This window comes from Carassius gibelio, chromosome A18 (genome assembly GCF_023724105.1).
Source record: "Carassius gibelio isolate Cgi1373 ecotype wild population from Czech Republic chromosome A18, carGib1.2-hapl.c, whole genome shotgun sequence".
In the NCBI taxonomy this organism is placed as follows: domain Eukaryota; kingdom Metazoa; phylum Chordata; class Actinopteri; order Cypriniformes; family Cyprinidae; genus Carassius; species Carassius gibelio.
The window spans coordinates 21819879-21844780 of NC_068388.1; the positions used below are offsets into that span (position 1 = coordinate 21819879).

General features: G+C 37.2%; 1 long non-coding RNA gene across 1 annotated transcript; it reads left to right on the forward strand.

The window, feature by feature from the left end:
• Positions 1–4281: 4281 nt before the first annotated feature.
• LOC127933853 (uncharacterized) lies at positions 4282–9615 on the forward strand. Its single transcript, XR_008147588.1, has 3 exons — positions 4282–4359; positions 8146–8312; positions 8466–9615. It is a non-coding gene; the product is annotated as an uncharacterized LOC127933853 (long non-coding RNA).
• Positions 9616–24902: the final 15287 nt, after the last annotated feature.

Consider the following 24902-nt stretch of genomic DNA (forward strand, 5'->3'; position numbering starts at 1 on the left):
CAGGCGTTGAGTCGGCCATCTTGTGCTTTGGCGCGGTGCTGGTGGCCATCTTGTGCTGTGGCGCTGGACTGGCGGCCATCTTGTGCTGTGGCGCTGGACTGGCGGCCATCCTGTGCTGTGGCGCTGGGCCGGCGGCCATCCTGTGCTGTGGCGCTGGGCCGGCGGCCATCTTGTGCTGTGGCGCTGGGCCGGCGGCCATCTAATGACAAAGGATTGTCAGCACCTGTGCGATTTAATTGGAGTGCAATTACTGTGAAGACAGAACCAGACTAGAGGAATTAAAGTGCCTATGGTGAAGTGCCTAAGGAGAAGTGAGCTCACTAGGGAACACCCAGGAAAACAGAGACTGACAGCGTGACATACAGTGGGGGAAATATGTATTTGATCACATGCTGATTTTGTAAGTTAGCACACTTACAAAGAAATGAAGGGTCTGTAATTTCTAAGTTAGGTTTATTTTAACATAAAGAGACAGAATACCAACCAAAAAATCCAGAAAAAAAAAAGTCCTATGTTTGGGGCTGATCCCTTACCTTTCTCATGATCATCCTTACCCCATGAGGCAAGATCTTGTACGGAGCTCCAGATCAATTCAGGTTCAGGTTGTTTTGTATTTCTTCCATTTCCGAATAATCTCACCAACTGTTGTGTCCTTCTCACCAAGCTTCATGCTGATGGCCTTGAAGCTCATCCAAGCCTTGTGCAGATCTGCAATCTTGTCTCTGACATCCTTTGTCTGGTCTTTGGTCTTGACCATGATGGTATGAAAGGTTGGAATGGAAGATACAGATTGTGTGGACAGATTTCATATTCACCCATTGAGCTGACATTAAGAGTGACTTCTTAAAGTGTCAGGACTAATCTGTTATCCACATGGGCACATAACCAATCTGGGGTAACCTGAACTGCAAAATCAATTTCTAACCTTTATATAATGTTTTTTTATTTATTTATTTTTTATTATTAAATAAATTTTTTTTCTGCACTTTTGGGTGGATATTCTGTCTCTATCCATTAAAATATACCTAAAATGAAAATGGCAGGTCATTCTTCTTTTCTTCTTCTTCTATTTGTAATTGGGCAAATCAACAAAATCAGCAGGGGGATCAAATAAATATTTCCCCCACTGTATTTCCTAAAATCCCTATTACATGCTACACATATAGCATGTAAAATAACATCCATATATAGCATATACGTAATAACAGTGTAGCATATCTATAGAGGTGGAGCTGGGGAAGGTGAAGGGTTTCTGAAGCCTGCTGCAACTGCCACAGCAAGCAATATCCAAGTATTGAAGAATGTTGAGGAGAAAACTCATTAGCTGCTGATGTGAAAAGATCAGTTAATCAACCAATCAGCTGTACCATGTGAGTAATGATGTGATTTTATCAGATTGTAACCATTTTGAATGGAAAATATATATTTATAATAAATAAGTATTGTACAATATATGAACTGAATAAAGTAAACAACAAAAAACTTTCATTATGAATTTTCCATTCCATGATGTTGTATTTATTTACCTTTTATTCTTTTTTTTTCTAGTGAATATGGTGAAAATGTTATTCAGAACTGCTTGCATGTGGATGGCAATGGCTATACAGTACAATTACTGTAATTAATCACAGTCATCTTTTAGAAAGCAGAGTAATCATTTCAAATTTGGTTAAATGTATTTATTATGAGTATAAAGTATCTCTACTTATTCAGACACCCTAGCACCCAAATGGTAACTCCTGGATGCCCCTGGACCCCTGTTTGAAAACCTCTTTCTTATAGCAAAACTACACCTACTAAAATACTAGCTAAATTTGAAGCCCTGGATCTGTTGAACAAAGTGCACATATTCTATATAATTTAGAATGGTAGGTGGTAAACCCTTATGCATTGCATAATCTGTCTTTCTCTTTTATGTTGAGGATGTGAGTTTGGCCTTGTGGGATTTCACTTACAAGACTTGAATTGCTCCCAAGATCAAGGTGATATTGTCTCCCATAACCAGACATTTCATCTGCATAAAGTCTGGTCCACCATGTAGCATATTCTGGCAATGAACCATCTAGTCTTTGACATGAGAAGCAACCGATCACAGTTGTTGTCAGCTGACATACAGAGGTGGGCAAATGTGAAATAAATGATGCAGAACAATATTTTTTTTTTTTGCAAAATGATCCTTGTTTTAGATAAAAGCATCTACTAAATGACTGCTTTCTTCCTTACTCCCCCAGCTTTACATATTTGTATAGACAAGATACTGTCAGTATTTTTGTATGTGCTGTAGGTGTTTCAGAAGAAAGGCTGGATGCATCAGCTAACTGTCATATATCCTTTTTAAGATGGCAGAAGTCATACAGCAAAGGTGCATGCAGGGAAATTGAATCCTGTCTCACTTAATTCATTTGAAATTGTGCCTCTCTTGCATGTCGATATGGAGCTGTTTATTCACTGGTCTTCTTACCTCCTTCATTCATAACATCACTGCATTCACAGACTCCACTGTCGCATCAAACCGCAGATGAGACATTTCCCTGTCAAAGAGAGGGACATGGACACGGAATCCATGGACACAAATATAATACATTTATATTCTCTTTTATATCTGCACCTGTTGTTGACATGGTCACAGTGCGGTACAGTGCATTTGAAAAGGTATGTTAGGATCATGTTAGGATGCAACGGCAGCTAGGATCAAAACATATACTTGACTATATTTATATTTGAAAAATCTAGATTTAAAATATCTGGATTTCTTCATTAATTACTCATAAAGTGTGATGTGATCTGGTCTTAATTTATTAGAATTAGTGAAAAAACACAATTTGATTAACTAATAACACACACACAAATGTACTTTTAACATTTGTATTAAATTAGCATTAAATTGGTAATGATTAACATGCAGGGTGGAAAGAGTAAGTAAACCCTAAACTGTTATTAGTTTATTAGTTTAGCAAAATTTTATTTGTCCGTAATAATGACTTGGATGAAGAAAATAAGACATTTATGACAAATAAGACAAAATAAAAAAAATAAGACAAATTCCAGATACTTTTTTAAAGATTTCACAAATGTATTGTTGTCGTTTTTTATATTTCTAGCAATGATGGTTTAAATGTGTTGTGCATTAGCTGTTTGATAATTTGCACAGTAAAATCCTCCACCTCCACTTAAATTCATTCTAATTCATTCATTCATTCATTTTCCTCAGTAACAAGTATACCTAAACTCTTTGCTCTGAGCTAAAATAATGTTGTTAATTTTATTCTGAAGAGAAAGAATGCTTCAGGTGAAAAAAACACCTCATTCTGTAAATTTTTTTTTTTTTTTTTTTTTTTTTTTTGACACCATTTCTTGTTAGAGCATTGTATGCTTTGTATCATTTTGCTACCTGCTGATCCAATTAGCACAGCATGCTGCATTGTTTTGGTGACTACCTAAACAGAATATCAAATGTAAATTACTGTATGTTTGTGCCTATTACAGTGAACTTTACCAGCATGAAGACAATGAAATACTAAGACAAATGCAGTATGAGGAACAATTGTGTGCTATGGGCCAGTTGCCCAAATCTTTTCAATACTGCTCAAAGTATGAAAATTATGGGGGTGGGAAGAGGAAAGATGGCCAGGACTCAAACTCGGTTTACCAGGATGCACCTATATTAACACTATTATGATGAACAATTTTAGTCACTTTTTTTTGATCCGAGACCAATTCTGAAGTTTCTGTAAGTTGTGTTGCTGCAAGACAGTCTGATTTGGAAGTTTTCACAAGCACTGGCCCTTTTTTTTCAAGATACATTGAAACAGACTGTGGGTAGTGCATGGGTGTTCAGTATTATTCTATCTTATAACTGTTGTCCAGCTCGTTATTCCCAATCGAGAGTGGTTGTCATTTACTACCTGCCATTGTCAGTTATGGGCAGAGGTAAAATTATGAGTGAAAATTCCCATAATTCCCCGGTGCACTTTGCTGCCTGTTTGACTGTCCTTGTGCAAAGTCACTCAGCAACCACAACTGACATAATCTCTGATAAGCAATGTATCTTGAAAACTTTGCCTCATATTTGAACCGCTCTCTCTCACTTTTTCCTTCCCCTCACCTTAAATTGCAAACAGGAGATGGCCCAAAACAGATTTAATTTAGTTCTCAAACCTGCAGTCAGTTTTAAAATGTTTTGTATTTAGCCTGGAACAGGGCTTCCTCTGAGGGTCCTGTCAGTGGTGGATGTGTTGTGCAGCAGGAACATTTAGTTCTTAGTCATTTGGCGTTTGCTGTCTCTGGAGAGAAGTCACTCAGCAGCTGCAGGGAGTGTGGAAAGCGGTAATGACTCCTTGCTGAAAAAAATATTGTACAGTAAGTGGCACATTTTCTTTATTGCATTGTCATGAGGCTTTCAGACTATTCTTAGATGATTCAAACATCCAGAATTAATACACCCAGAGAGGTGCTCTTATAATTCTGTTCATCTGTGTTGGGTCTTGTTACTTATAACTCAATCTTCTCAGCCTTGTTTGCACAGTAAACATGAAACTTGCAGGCAGTTTTGGATCCATTGGTTTGAGCAGCCACACTCCTCTGCAAACCAAATACCGTATAGTGCAGTACTTCGTATAATTAGTACAAGTTCTTGTAGCTCAAGTAGCGCATTGCCCTTGCAACACAAATCTCATTGGTTCAAATCCCAAGAACTGCTCAAATGTACACCTAGATTGCAGTTGTTCAAAACAGAATATTCTGCTCGATTTTTCAACAGCATACTAGACTACGAAGACAAGAAAGTGAATTTCCTGAAAGAAGTATGCAATCTGCCATATTTATTTCTGAACACTGAAGTCTGGATACAGACAGGGGAAAATAACGCCTTGAAATGCTGACTGAACATGGTCTCAGTCCCAAGACCTTCACTAGGGACTGTGAGTGTCTATCATCTTGAGCTAAACTTAGCAACAACCAAGCTGCTATTCAACCCGGCCAAGACCTTGTCATTTCAAAGGACAACTCAACCATCTCTCCCTCGCAGAAAGCCAAGAGCCTTAGTGTTACACTGGACAACGTCTTTGCTTAACACAGTATGAAGATATGCAGATTCTTTCTGCAAAAACTCTGCCAAGTCAGACCTTCTCTTACCATGGAAGCTGCTCAGGTTCTGGTACAACCCCTGGTGTGCTCTTATCTTGATTTACAACAAATCATTGATGGCTGTCTTCCCAGGATATACAATAAAACCTCTGCAGCTCATCCAGAATAATGCAGCCCAGCTGATATTATACCTTTCCAACTACTCCCACTCATGGCTGGACTGGGGAAAAAAATGGCCCTGGCATTTTTTGGTCCAGGCAGCCCACCACCACTTCTATATATGTATATATACCAGTCAAAAGTTTTTAAACAGTAAGGTTATTTGTGTTTTTTTAAAGAATTCTCTTCTGCTCACCAAGCTTGCATTTATTTGATTCAAAATACAGCAAAATCAATAATAATGTGAAATGTTTTTACTATTTAAAATAACTGTTTTCTATGTGAATATATTTTAAAATGTAGTTTATTCCTGTGATTTTCAAAGCTGAATTTTTTGCATCATTACTAAAAAAGTATTATTATTATTATTATTATTATTTTTATTATTATTATGTTAAATTAGATTTTTTTTCATGTTTCTTTGATGAATAGAAAGTTCAGAAGAACAGCATTCATCTGATAAATACATACAGTATAATCATATAAATAGTGTAACATTATACATGTCTTTATTACAACTTTTGATCAGTTTAAAGCATCCTTGCTAAATAAAATTTGTAATTTATATCACCCCCCAAGATAATAAATAAATGAATAAATAAATGATACTTTCTCTAAGCTTTTGAATGGTATATGTATAGTGTTTCAAAATAATCTTTGTTCATTTAAATCTAGCTTTATTTGCACTGGCCCATGGAAACCTTGATGAATACAATTGACTTGACTTGGCCAAAAAAATCATGGGGGATGAATTCATGTTTTATTAAAAAGTGTTTACGTATTTTACATTCATGGAGCACGCACACATTAGGATAGTTTATATACCTGCCTTCGTTGTGAGTCTCAATCACTTTACCAGTTCAACTACTCTCTTCTCCTCCTGCCTTGCTCTTTGGCCCGCATCACTCACCGCAAAGCAAGCATGTTCTTGATAAAGCTGCTGTGAAAACGTGGGAAAAGCCGATGAGGAAGAAGATCCATTCTGGTTGGATGTTTACACTGTCAAAACAGGAGAAAAACCAATGGGCCACTGGCAGCTCACTGTCCCTGCTTGATGGTCCTCGGCAAAAAAAAAATAATAATAACATTCTGTCGGCCCCTTAGGTGCGTGGGCCCAATTGGAAAATGCCTGACATGTTCGATTACCAATCCAGCCTTGCTCCCACGTCACACATATGTTATTCTTCCATTGGTTCCCCCTATCCCAGCCACAGTCAAGTTCAAAACACTTGTCCTAGCATGCAACCCAGCCAACATTTCATGATGGGGTCAATGTAGGCACCATTAGGGTATAAGTTATAAGGCCTTACATGGGCTTGTCCATGGGATTCTTGCCAGGTTTATCTGAATAAGTCCCAGTATCTACCCTAAATGGGCTTGTCCATGGGTTTTATGTCAGCCCTGGCATATGTAACATACATACCAGGGCTTGGAACATTGGACCCATAGACAACCCCATTTAGGGCCCATACCAACGTCATAGCACCAGCATAGGCTAAATTTGAAAGGGCCGAAATGGAACCTGTGGACAAGCCCATGTAAAGCCCATAAACCTCAAGCCCATATCGTGCCTACATGTGACGATGATTGAGTCCCAATCTTCAGACACAGTACAAAATGCATGTGTTTCAACAATACTACTGCTGGTACAGCAAGCTCTTCATGTTAATAATAGATTTCCTGTAGCTCAGTTGGTAGAGCATTGCACTATTAAGCGTAAGGTTGGGGGTTCGATTCCCCGGGAACACATGATAGGTAAATATTGATTACCTGAATGCACTGTAAGTTGCTTTGGATAAAAGCATCTGTTAAATGCATACATTTAAGTTAATTTAAATTTTAATAGGTTGTTTAGTTTTTTGTCAACTTTGACATGACATTTAGATAAGCAGCTCACTTGACTTTGAAACAGCTAACAAGAAAGCAGAATACTTGTTTATTTTCTGCTTACACCCTACTTTACTACTTTACTAGTTAAGCCCCAATTAGAATGAAGGCCACCCTTTCAGCAGCAACATGGATAAAACCCTAAATGTAGACTGCTTGTGGCCATTAAAATTACCTCAATATGAAATGTAAATAGTGTGCTTAAGTGGACTGTGCAATATATGCACTGCTTTTTAATGCAAGGTGCTTTCTTTGTTTAATTTTGCTGTGAAGTGTTTTTTTAATAATGTACAAGCCCAGTGCTGACAGTTGATGATGGTCTCATTTACTGTGCTTGTATGTGGCAACAATTTGAGCATGGCACAGGTGTTTTTATGAGGACAGGTAAATTGGACAGGTGTTTGGGGGGTTATTTTACCTCTGCAAAATAGGGTCCTTTGAGATTTCAGCTGCAGCAGAGTTGCTTTATTCAGATGCACAGCCCTTGTGACTTGTGTCACTGTGAAGACATACACAGAGCACTAAAGCTTATAACTGTTTCCTCCTCTGAGCGCCCGTGTGTCTAGAAATATACAGGTCAGCAAAGAGATGAGGATAAAGGAACAGGTCTATGGAAGTAAAAGAAAAGGAAAACAGCCCCAATGGATATAAAATGATTTATTTTTCTTACAGTATAGAAGGAATACACTATTATAACACTATTATATAAAAAATATTATCTTATATAAACAACCTTTAATTAAATAAATAAATAAATAAAAGGCAAAAAGGCCCTTAAACATATTAATACAAAAAAGAATCCAATTCATTTTTCATCCCACTTTACTTTCAGAGAAAGTATGAAAAAAAAAAACTATAATGCATATGAAAAAAATATTCTCTGGCAGCAGATCTGCTGTGGTATACAAATGTCTTTAGTGGTTTCAGTGTGTGCTCAGATGCATCGGGGGCAAGTGAACAAAGCAGTATGTAAATGCTCTTTGACATGACGGTGGTCTGTTTTTCTCTCTGCAGAGCCAGCAGAGCTGCATAAGCCCTTGAGTCAACACACAGACACATCAGATGCCAAGACCTCTATCTCCCATTATAAATGACAACGGACCTTATGAAACCACACTCCCTTTTTCTATCCCTTGGTCATTTCTGTCCTTCACATCTTTGCTCATAATTAAGATTCTATGGTAAGTACGGCTGGATGCACATGAACGGCTAAGTTATAGTAAATTTTCCGGCTTTTTAATGACCTGGTTTAAATTTGTCAGTCAGAGTAATTGGAAAAGCCATTAACTTTTATGAGAGCTGTGTGAAATGTTGTTTGTGTCATTATTGATTAGGTATGCGTGGAAAACCGTGAGCTTTCAGAGGTGAATGAATGACAGGAAGCTGTCAGCAGGTTGATCCTTTCGCTGTTGCTGCACTATCTTTCCTCGCCAGACTTCAGATCCTATCAGCGGCACTCTGGACGGATACCTTGCCATCACATCACAGTAACTCACACAGAACCCCCCTTCCCATCTCCCTCCCGTTCTTTTTCCCTTCCCCTTCCTCCGTACCAGAGGAGCGCCCCTCAGATGCGGAAGGAAAAACAGTTTCAGCCTCTAGAGTCAGTTGGCCCCTTCACAGCAGTGCAGCATCATTCTGGATGGGCAAGCTTCACGTCACTATGATTCTGCTGTGCTGCATCGATTAATGACTCACTGGTTGCAATAAACTCTGAGCTGAGATCAAAACCAGTGTTGCATTCGTTCAACACTGTCAAGCTCAGCTGTTCTTACTGTATACTGTAACTGTATACTTGTTTCAACAATGCAATAAACGTTGTTCTTCAGGGAGAGATCTGAGAGCTTCACATCCTGTTTGCTGAATGATATCAGTTGTGTTCACTGCGTCGCTTCCGCTTCAAAACAAGTGCATCAGCCCATTTTGTTGGAGGTGTGGCTTTTTTTTTTTTTTTTACATTGATACAATATGACACTTATTCACAATTCCTCCCTAAAGCACTGCAGCACTATTCTGGGAATGCAATATTCTGAATTATGTAATAGTAGAGATGAGTCTTGGAGCAAGCACATAGCATTATTAATGAGAATGTACAGAAGGTTAAACCAATGCACTGTTTTTTAAGGAAAAAGAAAAACACCCCAGTCAACAGAACAACAATATCTAGAGTTCCTTTAGAAATGTCCTAACTGTTTCAGCATCACACTATAGAATGAGATGTAGTGCATCCTATGGTATCATCAAATTCAAAGAGCAAAGCATTAAGACATTTAGAGCTCAACCAGTGTGTCATAAAATGGCATTAGATATGCAATGATATGGCACAATTTAAGTTTCATTGAAGAGCAATGCTTTTTGCATATGTATTAATGCAGTTTATATAAGGGGTGAAACAGTGGAATAAAATGTAAAAATGTATTATAAAATGTACAGTATATAACTCAATTAAATGCTCTGTATATGAAATATGTAAAATAATGTAATTTATTTATAAAGAGTGTAATTTTCATTTGAGTATAAAGGTCTTAAGAATATATATATATATATATATATATATATATATATATATATATATATATATATATATATATATATATATATATATATATATATATCACTATTTTGCATATTTTTTTTAAGGTGAAATTTTGTTATGGAAGTGATGCTTAAGTAAATGAAAAAAAAAGTTTCAGTCCATTTTCAGGTAATATTCCAAAGTTATGTATAATTATTATGTAATTGTATATGATGACTGAAATAAAATAAAAAAAATCAGTTAATTTATTATTGCTGTTGTTGTTGTGTATAATACCATTAAAATTTGGGTTTCTCTATTATTATTATTGTAACACTTTGCCCAGAGGGCCGGGTTACTAAAATTTAAAGGGGGTCTGATTTCTCTGTGTGGGAGTTAAAAAAAAAGTGTTAAAAGAATGACATAAATTTATAGTTAATAAGAATAAGTCCCATCGTGAGTGTCCCCCTGTGTATATACAATCCAAGTTGCTGTAAGTGATGCGGAAAAGTAAGTCCAATGAAAACGAAACTCCACAGTCCGGGTGTGATTGGAAGCTGTGAATGGCCTCCTCGATAGTAAAGCAATAATGTCCAAACTGGTTTTAATGTTTTTATTTTATTTTTTTAATTGTTATTTTATTTTACAATTTTCAAAAGTGACTTTTTCATGGCATGTCATCATATTTGCCTGAAACTGACATCTTCCCCTCCTGAGTTTTTGAATACAGTACCTGCAGTGGTAAACTTGCTTCTAGTACTCATTGTGTCAAGGACCCAGGGAAAAAGGACTCGAAAAAGAGTAACTGAAACTGTATTATCTCAGAAAAAAAAAGCAATAAAAACAACAGGATTCCAGAGCCGACTGACAGAGTAATGCAGACCCAGACAGGCTGTGGACACTGCCCAAGACCCTGTGCTCACCAGAGACAGGATGTCAGACAGAGAGATCAGTGAGGCAACAAGCATCTGTCTCTCCTCTATACACGTCCTGGGATACAGGAACCACAAGGAGAGAGACGTGGAAGACAGGTACTCAGCACAGTCACTGTACAGACACACAAAACAATCTACTGACAACAAAGGACAGAAAAGCAGAGATTATATAGGAAAGGGGGAACGGCAGGTGGGGAAGAAACGTTGCACTCACGCCAAAAGATCAGCACTGATTGCCTAGGTCACAAACTGCCAAAATAGACAAGACAGCACAGACCACAGGAGGAGCTGAAGAGGCCCTCTGAATGATGGTTTTCATGTAGATGATACAGCTGAACCATAGCTCAAACCCAAATCATACAATCTCACAAGAGACCCGTGGTGGCAAATTAAGGGTGTTGAATCAGACCATGGTTCTGACCAACTAAGTGAAGCAAGTGCTTTAATGACAAGCCCACATAGCCCCATCAGTCAGGCTTATTTTGCTTTAACTCATTCTTGTTCTGTATTGAAGAGTTGTTTAGTTTCTCCTACATACACTGACAAATTACAGTTTCATATTCACTTTTCTTTGAACTCTTCTACAGACATGATTAAAAAGTTAAATTAACCTACTGTGACCATTGATTTTTCGAAGTGAAAGCAAAGTGATGCTGTCGGATAAGTAGTTTAGATAGAGTCAATGCAAGTTGTGAACTCTAAACTCTGTCAAAATATATTTGTGTACTCTTGAGTATGAAACTGCTCTGCTTTGAAACCAAAGTAAAATTAGTCAGGGGTGAAAGTCGAGTGTGTTGAGTGTGTGTGTGCTGTTCCTCACGTAATTCAAGAATGCCATAAAGTCTCAGTGCTGTGATTTGCTTGTTGGTAATAAAACGGCTCAACCTGAGGACATGTCTTTTAGAGACAAAATGGATCCTTCTAATGAAGCTTTAATAGGAGTCAGATTTAATAAATCACCTCAAAGTTCCTTTCTTTTTTGGGGGGACAAAGAAACACTCCATTTATGCATGATTCAAGACATTTTCCCTCTTAAATTTTTTTCTCTGGAATGCAATTGGTAATTATTTTTACATTAGGTTATATTATCATGGGTCACATCAGTATCAGTCTAAGATGACACAGCAACTAAATGCCCACATACTGACTGATGCATATTGCCCCCCCACCAAAAAAAAAAAAAGTCAAAGTCAATTTGTCAAATATTCAATCTGATTGGCAGACTTTAATGTGTTTTTTGGGAGTCAAAAGGTTTTTATCAGTCCCTGTTAGACTGAGTGCCTTTTGTTGAAGAAAGTCATTTGATTAACCAAAGCTTGCAAAATTTGTTATGAATGTCTAAAATATTCAAAATATTTGCATGGATTTGAGGAGCTACCAAGGAGTAAATAAACAGGATATATTAAGTAAAATTTTAAATTGTGTTGTTTTAAGAGTTACATTTAGGATGAATGGACAGTCAGGGGACTGCACAACTTTATTGAAAATAATGTTTAAGCTGAGACTTCTTCTTTGGAATGAGTTTTTACTTTGTTGGCCTGTTATTTTCATGTTTCAGTGTAAATATTGAATCTATCCTAAGTAAGCTCCAAACTACGAGCCTGGTTGGCTGTCAAGCTTGAAATGAGGTGTTTGTAATAACTTTGAGGAACTCTGATGGTCAGTCATAAATTTCTCAACAGACTCTGAGGGGATGTGGGCAAAACCACTTAATCAGGGCAAATGATTGGAATGGGAGCATTAGAGTGTCTCTCCAGCCCCAGGAAACAGAGTCTTAAAAGTGTCTCACAGTGAACAAACAGAGAGATGAGAAAACAATAAAACTGAGCTTTATATAAATTGACTGCTGCTGAATTTAGTTGTTTTCACTGTATTATTACTGCATTCTCAGCAGTTCCCTAGTGCAAATTTTGAATATGTACCTGAAAATGTTGTTGTATACATAGTATTACTGTATTCTCAGCGGTTTCCTTCTGTATATGCTATATACAGTATGTTACTGTAGATTGTCAGTGCATTCTGGAAGAATATTAGCCTACTCTAAGTCTAAATACAGTAATAGTAAATTAATGTAAAAACAACTACACATCTCCTTGTACAATGACTCTGTGACAGACTTGTCACAAAGATAAAAGCCCATAAAAGAGTAAGCTATGGTAGGTTAATGTTTCGGGTTACAAATATAACCATGGTTCCCTGAGAAGGGGAACGAGACGCTGTGCCCCCAAAAGGGCACTATGTGGAATGCCTCCAGCATGATAACTTTCTATAGCAAGAGGAGGCCTAACAATGCTCACAGTAGATGGCCAGGCTCTAGGAGCAAAGGCCTCATTATGACTGCTCTGTAAAAGGAGAGGATGCCTAATTATGCCCCATACATAGAATACCATGCAAGGAGGCTCAAAGATAGCCTACAACCTGCAAAATGATGTCATAGCGGAGCTCTAGCGAGTGGAAGCCTCAATAAAGATAACTCTCTGTTAGGAGTGGAGGCCTACAATGGCCAAGGAAGCTCACAAATCCTATCAAACACAAACCAAGCTCTGGAAACGTAAGCCTCAGCATGATGACTCTCCAAAGTCAAAAGGAGATGAACGATATTCCATGCTCAAGATACTATGCAAGGAGGCTCACAGAGAGCCTACTACTCACAATGCTATCCTAGCAGTGCTTCAGGGAGCAGAGGCCTCGGTAAGATGACTCTCTCCAGTGAGAAGAGGCATAACAATGCTCGCAGGATCTAAGGAGGCTCACAGAGAACCTAGTCAACTTTGCAAACCTACTCTGGTTAAGAACAACTGGGATCTAACAGGCATCTTACCATGGAGTCTGTCACTATATATATATATATATATATATATATATATATATATATATATATATATTAGGGGTGTAACGATATCACAAATCGAACCGAAAGATCGCGATACACCACCCACGATACGAATCGCGGAACTCTCGTGGTGTACCGCGGTACTTTCACGCCTCCTGCTGCCCATTGTTGATGTTAATGTCACTTATCTCTTACTAACTAATCTATTAATTTATTCAATTTTATTTCCATACATTTGATTAAATTGCATTGGTAACAACTAATACGAGCTTTTTAAACGCTGTTCTAAATATTATATTCCAAAGTTACTGTTTTCCAAGTGCATGTCATGTCACGTGACTTGGGAGTGAGCGTCACACTCGATTACTACTGCATACGCAGGATGGCTGCTCCGCCTGAGATTGCAGATCCCACAGACACATTTAAGTCTTTTGTGTGGGAACATTTTGGTTTTCCAGTGGAGTACAGGAATGGAATTTGTGTCGTAGACAAAGCACACACAATCTGTCGTAACTGTTTCTCAAAACTTACTTATACGACAGGAAACACGTCTAATATGCAAGCGCATCGGAGACATCACCCCAACATTAATATTAGCGACACACGTAAGAAGCCTCAAAAACAGGAAACTTTTCCCACTGCCTTCAGAATGAAGCTACAAGCTAACTCGGACCGTGCTCAAACAATTACATAGGTAATAGGTGTTTTCATGGCACTAGATATGCAGCCGTTTTCCGCTGTTTAGAATGACGGATTTTATTCATAACTCATACAAAAATGAGCCGACACTCAGTGAAAACGTAACATGCCTCACAGACATAATAAATATATCTATAGAAAGCTGTAAATGACTACTTAACGAAATAAAACAAATCTAAAACAAAAACTCATTGTAATCATAATCTGTGAAGATCTCGGCGCATCTAATGAGGAAATCGCGAGACAGGCAACTTCATCCTTGCAACACAGACTTAGAAAACACTAGTTTATTAGTAAATAATTCAAATATCTCCCTAATATTTACCAGTCACATTTATGGTAATTACTTTTGCCGGTGCTTTGCGGCAAGCTTGAGCCTATGGCGTGTATTTGAACGCAGAACTGTTCAGCTGCGCTGCTGCTGCGGGACACTAAACTCCGTCGAGTCGCTCTTCACAGTCGCAGTAGCGCGGTCTCGCGTTGTTTCCACCAGCGCGGCAATTTTGTTTTATCACTTTTTAATGGATGTCTAAAATATAAAAGTAAGGAGAAGTATAAAACAGGCGGTAGGCCTGGCCCGCGTCTGAACTTTGACGTGAAAATTGGTCTCAGAGGAGCAGTTAGATGTGGCATCCAGCAGTGATGATCCTCCAGCAAAACAGGCACCAATCTCTTAACTGTTTGGAAAGTTAGTTCCAGTGGAGCCAGGCACTCCTGCACCTTGTAATGTTTGTCATATCAAATGTCTCCATATCAATGGTGAAAGATATACATTTTATTTATAATATATTTAATTTTAGTTTACTAGGATAAGCTGACTGCACTACAGAGATAAATGTTTTATTCTGACTAGTCTACATTGGAAGTATTTATTTAAATTTTGTTTACTCAGGTATGCTGACTGCACTAAAAATGTGAAGCCAAAGTTAATAAAGAAAAAGACAAGTTATTTTGTTGCTATAATTAAGTTAAGTGAATCTATTGTCCTTTTACCAGCAATGCTAAAGAACATGAACCCTGCCACCACAGCAAACCGAACCGAACCGGACCGAACCGTGGCTCCAAAATCGTAAACCGAACCGAACCGTGCCATTGGTGTATCGTTACACCCCTAATATATATATATATATATATATATATATATATATATATATATATATATATATATATATATATATATATCATATGAGAACAGACACAAATTAATAATCATGAGTGTCTTACACTCCTCCGAGAACCAAAAGCACTTTTTTTCAAACACTAATTACTATCCCTTAGGAGAGAGAAGATAATTAGAAGTTCCTACCTGTCACTTATAGTCAATCTTGTGAATGCATCATAACTCACACTTTCACTGAGAAATCCTTTCAATGCTCACATTCTGTTTCTTTAGGAGCTAAACAGACACTCATAACCCATGTGCAAGTGTCTCCTGAATACAGGAACAATGATGATGTGCTTCAAAAGTGCTCTTTTATACTCTCGGCTGCACCAGTTGTGGCTTCATGTTTAGACTTATGCCTCAGACACTAGTCATGCTGGAGACATTCCCCAAAGCCCCCTCTTGGGGATGCAGCACAAGTTCCCATTAGAAAGGGAACTTAAATTTTTCACTTTTTTTTAAACACTTTATTCTAAAGTTATTTGCAAGATAAAGAGTATCTGAGTGAATATCTGAGCAAACGCTCAATGACCGAGTCAAACTGCATTATGACATATGAGTACATTAAATTGGTAGGTTATCTTTAAAACACATCCATTTGCCTTATTTGTTTTATTCCAATGCTATTTGCATTGAATATGTTTGCGTTAATAAACCAGAGTGGGTGCAGTAGGCCCATTGTGGCCCATTCATTGGCTGACAATAAAACAACACAGACCCGAAGAGGCACAGAATTGTGATTATTTGACTAGAAAATATAACTTTAGGTTGTTAATCTACTTTTTTGTCAATATTAACTGTTGTAATAAGCATGGATATTCGATAAATGAATGTACATCTTGATTTGGAACATCATTAAGAGGAGTAAAAAAAAAAAAAAGACAATATGAAGGTTTGTATTTCTCTCTTTATGCAGTTAAACCGTTGCCAAATACTATTTACCAAAAACAATTATTCCAAATGGAAAGGATCACAAGAATAATTTAAAATGAATCAATCTCCAGTAAATGAATATTAGCAAAGTGATAGATTACAAAAACACAAAGCTATGTTTTTTGACAGCTGCTCTGATTCACAGATAATCCTTTGCATCTGTTTTATCCAGTAGGGTAGCTCATATATTGCCTTCACACATATCTAAAAGAAAAAAAAAAGAAAAAAACTGTCAGCAGCAGTGAAACCTCTCTACCAAATAACCTACTGTTCTTCATAGAGGTGACACATGCACTTAGACTAGGGACGTACGACTGGGACATGTCCACCCAGCACTGTTTACACAGCTGAGACAGCAGCCTGTCAATGCTCTCTGATCTCATCTGCCTGCAGACACAAGCTCTAAAAATAAAAAGATCTTGGCCTTTAGGTAGTAAGCAGAGAAAAAGGTATCTCATGCACACTGAAATATTCAGAAAAAAAGTACTAGAAAGTAGTTTCCAGCTGTATTTTCCTACCTGTTTTTCTTATTTTTAATGATATAATTACCACCAGATCAACTTAAAAGAAAACAACAAAATCAAAATTGAGTCTTATTGGAACTATTAATCGGTGCACATTATTAATGTTTGTAATAATTAAGCATTTAATGACTGCATTATACATTTCTCAGACTAAATGGAACCGTATGTTCATACATATATACACATACATACATATACACATACATACATATATATATATATATATATGTACGTATGTATATATATATATATATATATATATATATATACATATATATATATATATATATATGTCTGAGAAATGTGTAATGCAGTCATTAAATGCTTAATTATTACAAACATTAATAATAATGGGGAATTTCTGTTTTAATTATTTCCATCACTACTGTAACTGATGCTAAATATTATCATTATCTTGCTGCCACAGAGAATATTGGGAAATGTAGTATCACTCAAACTTGGTGTCTTATAAACAATAAAACTATTCTTCATTAACAGTAAATAGAATGCACTGAACTGAGCGTTGATAACAACTTGGGTTGTCCTTGTCCTCTTTAGTCGGGATGACATGGCATCCCAATTTTCCAAAAAGAACTTCAAATTTGGATTCGTCTGACCTCAGAACAGTTTTCAACTTTGCCACAGTCCATTTTAAATGACCCTTGGCCCAGAGAAAATGCCTGCACTTCTGGATCATGTTTAGATATGGCTTTTTCTTTTCTTTTTTACCTATAGAGCTTTAGCCGGCAACGGCGAATGGCACGGTGGACTGTATTCACCGACAATGTTTTTGGAAGTATTCCTGAGCCCATGTTATTATTTCTATTACAGTAGCATTCCTGTATGTGATATTGCTCCACTATTTCTCGCATAAGCATTGGGGGAATTGGGGATCTTCTGCCCATCTTAACTGCCACTCTGAGAGGCTCTTTTTATACCCAATCCTGTTGCCAATTGACCTAATAAGTTGCATATTGGTCCTCCATCTGTTCCTTATATGTACATTTAACTTTTCCTGGCTCTTATTGCTACCTGTCCCAGCTTTTTTTGGAATGTGTATCTCTCGTGAAATAAAAAATGAGACAATATTTTTGCATGACATGTCAAAATTTCTCACTTTCAACATTTGATATGTTATCTATATTCTATTTTGAATAAAATATACGTTTATGAGATTTGTAAATTATTCCATTCCTTTTTACTCACAATTTGTATAATGTACCAACTTATTTGGAATCTGGTTTGTTTTTCATGTCTTTACACACACACAAAAAAAGATTCATGTTCAGGTTATGGTATATTCAGTCACTGTTCGGGTAAAGTTCAGGTATATTCAGTCACTGTTTCCTGATTGTAAAGTAGTTCTCAAATGAGCTGGAGGGTAGTGTTCAGTAATTCTCTAAATACACTCATTGCAAGGAACTCATACAAGCAGCAATTTAATTTGATGTATGGAATTAATTAAATTAATCTAATGTTGCAGAGGGAATCTAATTTGTAAAGGCACGGTAGGCAGAGCCTTACTTCTCCAAGAATTCGCCTGGTTTCTGAAGCAAATGTGAAATAGACAGAATGGCTTTTTAGCACATTCATTAAGACACATCTGAGCCACCACAGTGGCCACATCTTCGCTTTAAATTTCCCTGCTCTCCAGCACTGACTTGTTTTACTGGAGCACCATTATTTTTATTCAGGATCGTTTGAGGTAATTCACAAAAGTCAGCCTTCAAACCACTAAACCTTGAGAGTTAACAAGCTCTTGTCTTCTTTGCTTGTGGCAAAGAGCTGCAGAAGTTTAATTTGGGTTTGTAAAAAAAAATCCAACTTGCTCTGAACACTGTACACTGAATAAATTATGTCTTTAGTGCAGAAGAATAATCATCTTTATATACTATGATGACATGTATTGTTTTCATCAGTACACCATCTTACCAAATATAGCAGAAAACATTTATATTTAAAGGTCCCGTTATTCACGCTTTTTTGAAGCTTTGATTGTGTTTACAGTGTGCAATATAACATGTGTTCATGTTTCGCGTGTAAAAAACACAGTATTTTTCACACAATTCACACAAATCTGTATACCGCTGTTTTCACTGTCATAAAAACGGGCTGATGACTTCCTTGTTCTATAAAGTCCCTCCTTCAGAAATACATGACGAGTTCTGATTGGGCCAGGGGTTCCGGTGTTGTGATTCGACAGCAGTTTAGAGCATGCGGCCCTCCTCCCGTAAAGGCGATAGGGCTAGAACGCACGTGCTGGAGATGTACTTATAATCACAGGAGCGTTTTTACTGGCGAGATGCACATGAAAATCGCATTCGTTTTTTGCACAGCCTAAACATCTAGTTAATAGCGTTGCCCTTTGTGTAATAAGTTACAGAAACTGTTAAACGCACCAACTTAAATAATAAAATACACTTACCGGTTGTGGTCCATAAACAACGCCTTCTCCAGACAAAGAGGGAACTGCTCCATCTTTCAAGAATAATCTTTGTGCGAATACAGCATTAAACTGATTGAGATTGAGGAAGTTGTCCTCAGCAAGCTGTCCTTAGCAAAATGTGCTGCACATAGTTTTACATGTGGATTATAATTTTAGGGAACCGAGTTAAACATAAATTGTAACCATTAATCTCCAAGTACAGCGTTCCTGGCAATGTCAAACTAAGATGGACTCCGAGATGAAAATAACAGCGTTTCAACGACATGGCAAAAACAAACAGCTCTTCCTTCTTCTCCGTCGGCGCACAACAAGTCCACGTCCCCCTTTTTGCGTATTCATGTGGGCAGAGGTTAGTCAAAAAACTGTTTTAGTGACGTCATTACTGCAGGAACTAGAGGGCTGTAGTCCAAATGGGTCGTTTTTTTATAGGCGAATTCTGTTAAATAAAATATCTCGCTTGGCATTGAACTTTGAGCTTTATCATTTTACAGATATTATTTATACTCTAACAACAACATATCACACCAACTAAAGTTTAAATCATGGGATCACGAAGAAGGGGACCTTTAATTGCAAATGAAAGCAGAGATATATTACAATAAAATGTATAGGTATGTTGATACTCAAGGTTACTATTTCATCTTGAATAATATTACGAAGAAGAGTAAGTGCAATTAAAAACAACATAATTTCAACTTCATATGATGTCAATTACTGAGAAAAATAATTGTGACTCATCCCTCAATTTGAAGCAAAGAACAAAAACTACTTTTGCAGGGGGAAAAGTAACATCAAGTCCTAGATGCAGGAATTCTGGGTGTTTCAAATCCGACATGTGTCACTCATACTGGTAGAATACTTACATTAAATGTGACCTATTATGCCCCATTTTACAAAGTCCCCAGTGTGTGTATGTGAAGTGTGTATATATATTGTACTCATTGAAGATGGCAATTTTAGGGTATGAACCAAAACACAACATTTTCATGTTTGTCCCAATAAATGCAAATGAGCTGGTGCTCCTGCCTCCCTTTTTAGAAAAGGGCGGAGCTTCAAGATACCCGCAACAGCATAACAGGACAGTCTCACGCAGTCTGATTGTACTGTGCATAGTAAAAGCATTTAAAAATTACACAGATGGGGAGCACAAAAAAATAAAAATAATGACATGGTGCCTTCGCATGCTATCAAATCTTTTATATGTAATTTTTAACCACCACATTCCTATTTTGGTCATTCTGGTAGCACGTGAAGGCAGCATCAGTGAAAACAGGCAAAGACAATAGTAGCGTTAGCAACATTAGCCTTACAGAGTGCCTAGAAGCTCTTTCAGAAAGGCAGTTTGGAAAACAAAATGACAAACGATGCTTACTTTGTCTGGAGTCTGGACGTAATGCACAATGACCCCTCTTTCAGACCCCTCTTTTCAGTTTGGTATTGACCCCTCTTTCCGAATTAACCTTTGCACAACTCCAGCACTGAACTAACCTTCATTTGTGAGGCAGGCCAATGTAAAATGTTAGCACAAACATGTAAGACTTTTCCATTTTTTACATACTTGTGTTTATGCTGCAGAAGCTACTGAGCCTATTAGCGTTACTGAAGCAAAAATGTGTGTATACAGAAAGCAAGGTTTATGCAAATGCTCCAAGTTTTCTTCTCCATTGTTAGTGTATCGCTGTGGCAGAATTACAGCGCCACACAGTGTTCTGGCATGTATACTACATAGTTTTGAGGTGTTTTCAGTGGTTTCATGTGTACGCAGATATTTCCTGAGACAATGCTGTTTTTTTTTCTTTGTTTTTTTTTTTTTTTTTTTTTTTGATGAGGAAAAAAAGGATTGGATAGGGAAAGCTCTGTCTTAGTGTGGATGTGGACTTAGTCTTGTATTGTGTCACAATGTTTTTCTGAGCCCTTTATCCTTGTTTTGATCTTTGCCTGGTTTCCCGCTTATCCTGTTTGTCTGAATTTCTGCCTTGGAATTGTTTGGACTGATTGCTCTTTTAATGACCATATGCTTGTTTCTAGATTACAGCTTTGGATTACTCTGAAATAAACTGTTTTTGGATCCTCAGTCTCTGTGTTCCTGTCCAGATAGTGACTAAGCCGCTATGGATCCATTAGTTCAACTTTGCAGCAAGGCAATAGATCAATCAAGGACCACACCTAAGATTTTCTGAACCTGGCTAATCTCTCAGCCTTTCCTGACTTTGATCTATTGGCTTTTATTGTTATGGACTCTACAAACCTAGTCTCATTTGTGATGCTCCTCGAGGGTCACTAATTACATTTTTGGACTGTGCGCTTTTGCTGAGTGGGTCCTTCTTCACTGTTGGGGAAGTTGAGGAGGATATTTCCTCAAAATATTATTTTTTTTTTTGTTTGTTTGTTTGGTTTTTTTTTTAGGAGGGGCACTACACACTAAGCTCCTGTGGGCATGGAGCTTGGCCCACCATGGTCACCAGCAGGTCATGTTTTAACGGTAGCTAGTCCTGTGCTTTCTGCACCTCCCTGTCCTGTGATTCCCAGATCTTTTCACAACAGACAAGAGCCTCTCCACAAGATGGCCGCCATGCCAGAGTCTCCAGTGTCCATGCCAGTGTTTCCGCTCATCATGAACATTGCACTTGAAGCTAGTAAGGCAGTCCCCCACCTTCTGCTGCCCTTCCAATAATGGTGGTCCTGAATTCTTTGTACTGTATGTTTTATAATGTTGAACACTACACCTGCTTTTCATTTGTCATAAACATTCTATATTGTTATAAAAATACAATTAGCTGCATATTAAAAAAAGCATGCAGAAAATATATTGTCAATCATATGTCTATTTGCTTCATATTTCAAGTGTAGAAAAAGTTTCTCTTATTTTGATTATATATATATATATATATATATATATATATATATATATATATATATATATATATATGGCATTGATAGATCTACATGAATGCACTCTGACTCGTAACACTCGTGCACGTGGAAGAAAACGGACGTTGATTTCCAGATAAAATAATTCAGTGGAGAATTAATAGAAATTATATTCTTTTTAAAGAACATATAAGAATGAATCTGTTCTCTGATACAAATGATAACAAGAACTAAGCATCCATTCTCTTCTCTCTTCCGGGATTCTCATCTTAGTTTTTTGCTTGTGGGTTTTTTTTTACATTGGGTTTTGAAACAGCACCACCACTCTTGCCCTTGTCCCTGTCCGAAATGGCACACTTTGTGTGCACTTTCCGGCCTCTATTAGCCTTTAATGTGCACAAAACTGTGAGCTATGCAGCTGACTTCTACTTTACAATCAAAGAGGCATTACATAACAAATGGAATGTGTGGAATCAAAGGAAGACCGTGAGGGCTTAGGGTGCCATTTTGGACAGAGCCTTTGTACAATAGTAGCTGCTCCAGGCATGTGATCAAAACTCAAATCTAAGCGGATGGCCTGTTTCATGGCAGAGCAACGGGGGAAAATATTGACACACTTGATGAAAAAAAAAATATATATCCTGGCTTTTTGCACTGCGAATGATCACACCTGCTGTGAATAGCCCCATAGGGATATATAGTTTTTTTTTATTTTTATTTTATTTTTTTTTTATTTTTTTTGCATTCAGTGTGAAAAGGCCTTTATATGTTGCAAGTATTGTATCAATGGTGTTGGTGATTACATTTAACATGTAATTACACCTGTTCAAAAACTATTTCTGTTATCAGAAAAGTGTGCATAATATTCCACACTCACTGTAAGACAAATTAGTCTTTTGGCTGTTTTCTGTGAACAAGTGTATACATTTTATATTAAGTGAACATTTCAAGTAATGCCAAATACAAAGGTATCATAAACCCGGAATGAGTCCATGTATATATTTTGTCAATACTTTAAAATAATTTCTGAGTTTTGAGCATTTAGCTTTCATTTTGAGCAGGAACTAAGTATAGATAAAACAGTAATGAGTATGTTCAAGTACAAAACAGTCTTTAGTCAGTGAGGGGCCAACAAATGTCTGATTTCTGAGTAAATCCTTGGATTGGTGAATTATCCACTTCATGTCTTGGAATAGTTAAGAATGAAAAGAAGTAATTTCAATCTTCAGAAAAGGTACTATTATCTAGTTCAGGGTTAAATCGATGCTTAAAATAATTGTAACAGCTTTTTATTAAGTCACAGGCAGCAAAACTTTTCACTTATATCTTGGTTTTGTGCCAAAATCAGACTAAGTGCCATTTGCTTACTACTTCATACCCCCAGTTTCATTTTATTTTTGTCAGTTTTTGCCACTTTTATTGAGAGCACAATAGACAGGACATGAAATTGTCCAGAGGAACATTTTATTGGTCAGAGAATGCCCCTTTCATAGCCCACATATGGAGTTCTCAGTTATGCTTCTATGAAGTACCCACTTAGTCTCAGATGTTCCTTGTAAAACTTAAAAATAAAGAACACAACAAATAAAAATTGACACATATTGTACAATCGTTGGCATACTGTTCAATAAATATAATTATTAATGTGATAGCATACCTCAGCTTATTTACATGAGAAATATTTTAAATCAAGTTGAAATCTTTTTACTTTTAATACCAAATTTGATATATTGGGTATGTTTTCAAAGTTTTATGTTTCTTCTTGTTCATTTTGATTTATAAAATGACATTCATTAAATACAAAAGATTTATTGTGTAACTTTGGGAAAAAGTTTTCAAATGTTTTCCATAAAGGGAAGTCATGGCCTAGTGGTTAGAGAGTTTGTCTCCTAACCTTAAGGTTGTGGGTTCGAGTCTCAGGCCGGCATTACCACAACTGAGGTGCCCTTGAGCAAGGCACCTCACCTCCAACTCCTACCCGGGTGCTGCAGCATAAATGGCTGCCCGCTACTCTGGGTGTGTGTGTGTGTTCACCAAATTTAAGCAATCAACAAACCATTGTATAAATAAAACATATATTATCTTGCTAATTTTAGCCTGTGAAAGTGTCATTCATTATAGCAGATGTACTGTATGTCACTTCCATTTTGAGTTCATGAATCATGATAACAGCATATGGATTTTGAAATGGTTAATAATAAGCCACATATATATGGTCTGATGGACAATAGATTTTGGGAAGCAGTACTTCCTTTCTTCATTGATTTCATTGATGTTCTGTGGATGGTCTCACCTTACACACCTGAACTTCGAGCTACTTGGTAGGATAGGGCGATATTTGTCCCACCCTTGGGCTAATGTACTGAGTCCCTTGTCTCTTTTCATCAGCTAGCTGAAGCTGATGAGTGCAAACACATTTGCCAGTCAGTATGCCACCAGAGGGAAGAGCAGGGGTTGTTGGGAAGGTTAATTGGCAAAGGGAAATAATTGGCCATTGGGCTTCATTTGTCAAAAAAAAAAAAAAAAAAAAAAAAAAAGATAGCTAATGATAGGTATTTAGCATTATTAAAAGGGGGGGTGAAATGCTATTTCATGCATGCCGTTTTTTACACTGTTAAAGAGTTGGATTCCCATGTTAAACATGGACAAAGTTTCCAAAATTAAGTTGTACGTTTGAAGGAGTATTTTTGTTCCAAAAAAAAACCTCTTCCGGTTTGTCACAAGTTTCGGAAAGTTTTTTTTTCGAGTATGGCTCTGTGTGACGTTAGATGGAGCGGAATTTCCTTATATGGGTCCTAAGGAACTTCTGCCGGAAGAGCGCGCGCTCCCGTATAGCAGAGCACTGAGAGGCTG